The sequence below is a fragment of the Typopeltis vanoorti genome, chromosome 1 (genome assembly GCF_054136105.1).
Source record: "Typopeltis vanoorti isolate ZY-2024b chromosome 1, IOZ_Tvanoo_1.0, whole genome shotgun sequence".
NCBI classification, from domain to species: Eukaryota; Metazoa; Arthropoda; class Arachnida; order Uropygi; family Thelyphonidae; genus Typopeltis; species Typopeltis vanoorti.
This window is the reverse complement of record NC_143549.1, coordinates 36,475,144-36,482,052: the sequence shown is the minus strand read 5'-3', so window position 1 is coordinate 36,482,052 and position 6,909 is coordinate 36,475,144.

Below are 6,909 nucleotides of genomic sequence, written 5' to 3'. Positions count from 1 at the left end.
AACCTTGAAAGTGTGACTAAACAAATCTTGATGAGATTTCCTATCGACTGAGCATTAGGTTGAGAAAATATAATAAAAGGCTCTGGCATCACTATTAGCCGCTAATTTTGGATATTTCTAGTCTGCGCATCATGTATGAACACCCTCGCGCGCGCGCGCGCGCGTGTGTGTGTGTGTGTGTTTGTGTGGTGCTTGTTTAGAATTGTATATATAGAGAGAGACTTGTCTTCACTTTCTCAATTAACAGTTTTACTAATGATAACAGTCACCACTCATCTTGGTCATATGACAAACCTTGCTGTCCTTAAATATCTCAAGTTTCAAGAGATAATCTACAGTAAGTGACTGAAAATGCGAATCTCTACCTTCATTGGAGCAACAACAACAACATGAATAGCAATGAACTCACCTTCGATGCTTTTCAAAACAAAATGTTCTCTGTTTTCTCAGTAAAAATATACCTTAATTCTTCTCCATAAATGTTTCATATTGCTTTTACAGCGATATGTTTAACAGCACTTCTACAGAACCACTTCTCTTTCTGTCCAGTTGCTTACTTTGTACAAATCTTAAATCCATCCTCTAAAAAATTTGATGCAGTTCAGAACATTGTAGTTTAGTTGATTGATAACCCTTCCCATGGCTCTTCAGAAACTTATATATTGTCAAGTTTTTGCATTATGTCTTTTCTGCAAATGCTTCCGTGTGCTACTCAGCAGAACTAGCAGCCGTTATGTCCCACCCATTTCTGATAAATCCAGGAACACCAGCAACAGCATGCCCAACATCCTTTTACAGCTATAACTGCTGACTGACCACATCAACGCTCCCAGATGTCTTTTATTTCGTTGTTTCAGTTTTGTGAAACCACATTTCCCATGAAATATTTCTCCTTCCAGCTCTTTAAAGAAGAATATAAATGGATTTCTCTGCTCTTGATCCCAGCCCACGTAGAAGAATTATTTGCTATAGCTGTTGGAGCCTCTCATGTGGGAATGGTGTTATAAAAAAGTCGATACTGAGTAGTTCACGTTCTTTTCATTTTCTTAGTTATTAAAGTGGCTCATGCTTTTTTTATTTAATTAATATTAATGCTCTATAAAATAATAAGAAAAATAATTAGATAACTCCATTTATTACCTTATAGGGAATAACCCTATCCAGCTTTCGGAGATTGAGTGGGCAGTTCAATCTCCCCTGGGAGCTAATCAGTTAGTTGGTCATTGACTGTCACCAATTATACGCGCCAGCCGATGAAGAGACGGGCGATCAAGTGCTGCTATCTCTTGATACCTTACCCTAAAAAGATATGTTACCGTCTGAAATTAAGTGAGTTCTACGTTCGATTTTCTGAAGTTTACGGGGCTAAAAACCGAAGTTTCCTGGAGGAAAAACCTGCTTGCTCGTGCCAGAGATCGATTAACTCGGGAACCGATCGAAGAAATGCTCAGAAAAAGTTCCTTCCGTTGGCGACTAGAATGAACTTGAACTTAAGTCTATCTTCGGTCTCCCTAGAACAGAACTGAAATTGAAAAAAATTATTTATGTGCTTTCTTATAATTCGTATAAAATAGTATTAAGTTATGCAATTTCTTTGCATAAATAAATTATTGTTTAAAACATAACTTTCGTCGAATTTCGTTCTTAAGAAAGTACCACCTTGTTTTTAACATTATGCTTACAGGAAATAAATTGCGGGTTTGTGGAGACCTGCTAGGCTTTAGAAATCACACAGCACGCAGATCGATAAAGATATGACTGTCTTCGAACATGGTTATGCATGTAGCGAAGGGTTGTAAAAATATGCTTTGTGTTCAGAACTTATAACTATGTTTGGGGAGGGAAAAGAGAAAATTCTAGAACAAGTGCAAATAGATTGCATATCTGATTATAGGAATAGGGTAGGTGGTAATTTATTATGTCTATACACAAATGCCAGGAGGATTAGAAACAAATGGGTTGATTTTGTTGCATTATTGAATACGATGTGGCCTGAGATTTTTGACATTAGTGATACCTGGTAATCAAAATCATATATGGGAAGTGGGATCGAGGTTAATGGGTATACTATTTTTAGAAATGACAGAAGAGATTGGAGAGGAGGAGGAGTGCTACTAATGTATCAGATGACTTAAGTCCAGTTTGGGTAGAAATACAAGAAAACAATGATGCTAACAATGTACCACTGCACGGGATTTGAGTCGATCTGGGATGAAGTGTAGGTTATCAGAATGAAATAAATGGTGGGATGTTGCTACAGACCTGGCGGCTCAGTTGCAGGAAACGAAGAAATGCATCACCGATTTACCCTTATAGATACCAAACGAGTGATCAATATAGATTACTTTAATTTTCCAAGAAGTAATTGGGTAGAATAGAAATATCATGATAAGAAAGAAAGAAGGAGAATTTATTGAATTATTGCGAGACACCTTTTCTCAAGCAGCATGTTAAAGAAGGAAGGAACGACAGGTCAAAGAGTGTTGGATATGCTTATAGCATCAGAAGGGGGTCTCTGTTAAGAATAGGGCTATTTTACCACCAATTGGTGAGAGTGATTATGCTGTGCTTTCTTGCGAAGTATCTAATTGTATTGATGCTCCAATTAGAAGTTACTTGCTGAATGAAAAAAGCTGGAAATTATGACAACTTATAAGAATACTATTTGTGGTCCCATCAGAATATATCCCGAGTGTTTGAGAAGTTGGGAGTGAAATGAATATGCAACATTATTAAGCAAGAGATTCACAAGAGGAAGGTGATGTGGAAAGAATATCATGAGAATAACAGTTTTCAATTATCTTCCAAAATTAACAATTTTGGAAGATAATGAGATTGTTCAGTTAATGAGTGCTCACTTTGCTAAGATATATCAACCAGGTGTATGTAGCGTGGTGCACAATGCCACTGCTACGTTGGACGAAAAGTTAGAAGTTCCTGAAAATGAGGTTGAAAGCTCTTGCATAACCTTGATAAGAATTTGTCAATAGGGACAGATGGAATATCATCCCGTTTACTAAAGGAATGTTCACCCGAAAAGGATACGCCTTTTATATGTTTGTATAACTTGAGTCTCAGCTCAGGAATGATACCACAAGAATCGAAGGAGTGCATGATAGTTCCATTGCACAAGGATGGTGCAAAAATTGATATGTCTTACTACAATCCTAACAGTGTCTTAGGTAGTGAAGATTTTATAGGAGTTGGTAAGAAATCGCATACAGAAATCGGTAGACAAGCATGTTATACTCTGCAAGGAACAGCATGCGGTTTACTAATAGAAGGTCATGTTTTAGCAATTTGCTCATATTTTATAACAATGTTACGGCCGAGTTGGAAAAAGGGAATGGATACACTATGATAATGTTGGATTTTTCTAAGGCATTTGATTGGATACCCAACGAAAGGCTGTTGAATTAACTGGAAAATATGGGATTGGAATATAATCTCTTGACTTGGATTAGGGGATGGTTGACAGGCAGATATCAAAAAGGGGTATACAGTGGGTGTGAATATGACAGATTTAAGGTAACGAGTGGTGTAACCCTGGGTTCAATCCTTGGGTAGATGTGAAAGCCAGCCGAAGAGAATAATGAAGAAGAAGGGAATGTTCAGTCGTCAGCAAAGCTATAAACAAGCCTGTACATCAATGGCCATTGGCAGTATAAAAGAAAAAATATGTTTTTTTTTATTCGTGTGGGGGTTCCCCCCGTTCCTCGACTGCCCCCCTCGAGACTGGGTGAACCCTCCTAATGAGGGATTAAGAACTATATCCTATTAGTGTAGCCTGTGTGTGTGTGTATCTGTGTGTGTGTGTGTGTTCACGGAGACGGTATGCCCGCTTGCGGTACGAAAAATCCAGATAAACTGGGGGGGAAAACCCTGTTGTCAATGCCCAAGACCAGCTAACTTGGCTATGGCTGAGAAATATCCTTAAGCTCCTCACGTCGTCGACAGGAATCGCACTTAGGACCAGTGTTGCCAATTTAGCTCTTTCGGGGCTAGATCAAGCACTTTTTTTTCTTCCCTAGTTCCAAAAAGTTTAATCTAGCACCTAGCTAAAAATCTAGCTCCTTCAGAGCTAGTTTCAGCTCTTTTTAGTGGTTTTTATAACTTATTTTTAAAGAAATTGTTTTCAGCGTTTTACAGATGTTCGCATTTGATAAGGAATTGTATTGTATTTGATGCGAGCATCGTACACGTTTCAAATGCATGATGACACCAGTCAGTCACGTGGCCCAACAGTCTGCCATTTTGTCTCCTTAAAGTTGATAGCGCGTCTACAAGTTAGTCTTTGCACAGTGTTCTGGTTGGTAGTAACAATAGCGAGTGGTAAGTTTTGACAGACTGATCGTAATTCGTTGCTGAAACGAGTTGTACACCCTTCTTCAAAAATGAGTAAAGTGAAAAATAAAGCTTAGAAGCAAAAATTTAGGAGGGAGTGGTTGCAAATGGATTGTTTAGTAAATGGTTCTGTGAAGTTCCTGGTGACGGTACAAAAGGCCACTGTAAGTTTTGCAGATATGATATAGCTGCTAAATATTATCAGCTTGTAAAGCAAAGTGAAACTAAGAAACATCTTGCTGCAGTTCCATATAAGGCTGTTCCTATTACAAATATTCTTGTGAAAAAGTCTGAGACCGCGAACTTTGAAAGTAGGTTAGCATTATTTCTTTGTTGTCACTCATCATTCAACAGTTGCGATCATCTAGTAGATCTTTGCAGAAATATGATCCCAGACAGTCAGATTATGCCAAAAGTACAAATGCACCGAACTAAGTGCTCTGCAATTGTAAAGAATATTCTAAGTGAGCATTTTGAAGAAGATCTAATTGTCGACATTGGTAATGAAAGTTTCATCTTGCTAATGGACGAATCGAATGATATCGCAGTGAATAAGATTTTAGGAATGGCCATCATTTATTAAAGCAAGAAATTCAACAAAATTATGCATGCACTTCTGATCATGGTGGTTCTAGAAAATTGTGACGCTAGTGGTCTTGTGGTTGCACTGAAAAAACAAAAACCAAGAAACTGACCAAGAAGCTCTTGACCAAGAAACTGGACATTAAAAATCTCATTGCAATTGGTACAGACAACGCCAGTGTTATAGTTGGTGCCAATAATGGTATTTATGAACAACTGAAGGCATATGTTCCCTCCTTAATTTTAATTAGATGTGTATGTCATTCATTACAACTGGCAATGTCTCACACTTGTGAAAATTTCTAATTTTCTTGGGAGAGATTCTGCACAAGTTGCTGAAACGTAAAAGTGGTTTTCACATTTTTCTTCAAGACAAGCAGCATACAAAGAGCTCTATCAAACTATCAACTAAAATGATGTACCCCAGAAAATTATTAGCAATTGTGCAACAATTGTTAGCGTGCAGTAGACGTGGGAGATGTACAAAGATGAAAGGAATCTGCTGTACCTCTTATTTTTGCATCTTATTGAAGTTCAGCAAGTTAACAAAATTTTCGAACTTAACAGTGCAGATAAAATGAGATTATTTGAAGACCTTTCTCGTTTGATTCGCTCTATTGCTAATATGTTAGTGCTACCATCATCCACAGTCGACCCTCTAGAGTCTGATGACTCTAGAGGGTCGACCTGATGACCATTTGGATCCCATTCCAACTCTTGGTTACAGATTTGAAAGAAAAATTTCAGAGTTGATGATACAAAAGAAAATAACGCAAAATGATGAGCGAAATCTTAGAAGTAGAGCACAACAGTTTCTTCTTAGTCTCTTTAAACAGCTCAAGCAACGGTTGCCTGAAAGCTTGAATATTTTAAGAATGATGTTTTCTTTTTCTGTTGACAATACCCTAAACCATTTCAGTCATATAAATGAACCTGCTACTCTCATCTTAGAAATAATGCTGAAAACAGAAAAAGATGTTGCAGTTGCTGAATACAACCAGTAGTACAATACTATCCACTTAATTAAATGGATAAATATAGAAAACAACGAGCTATTCTGGACTGAAGTACGAGAATATAAAGATGCATCTGGAATGAATCCATTTAAAGAAATTGCTCAGTGTGCAATAAACTTATTAATACTGCCAAAATCTAATGCGGAAATTGAACGACTTTTTAGTTCTATGAATGTAGTTAAAACTAAATTAAAAAACAAGATGGAATTTCCAATGCTGACAGCAATTTTGTCAGTCAAGTATCGCCTCAGGCGTAACAAAAAGTGCTGTACAGGCTATCATTTACCAGCATCTACACTGGGTAATATTGGAACGATGGCCACATATAATAAAGCTGAAAATCTAAGTGAAAATATGGGTAAATTAAGTGCAGAAGACCACATGGAAGATGTATTTAGTCACTTATATGCAAGTATCACTTCATCTTGAATAAAGTAAGTTAAAAAGTATCAGCTACTACTTTTAAAATTTTAGCTTCAAATTTTTATTTTTAACCCCTTTTTAGCTCTTTTTTGTTTTAAGATTTAGCTGTTTTTAGTCATTTTCATTTGGCAACACTACCTAGGACACGCCTTTCCCAGGCATACGCTTGCGAAGCGCATAGCCACTAGGCTAACCCCGCCGACAGGATCGGGGATTGCTCCAGCGTTAGTGGTAAAATCAGATGAGAAAAAACATTCATCATGTCATGCGATCGTCGAGAGAAGAAGATAGCAATCTGCAGATGATGGATGTGGAGCAACCTTCCTTCTAAGATGCGTGCGCGCACACGGCTAGGAACAGCGGGCATAAAATTTTTAATATTGTACCCTTTATTTAATATTTAAATGAAGCTAGTGAAAATTAGGATTAATCATGCAATTCCTTTTCATATTACTTTCAAAAAGGATGCTTACAGACAATAGTGAAAAAACAAAAAATCAGAATTGTCTATTTTAAATAAACACCATATTTGAAAGTAATATGG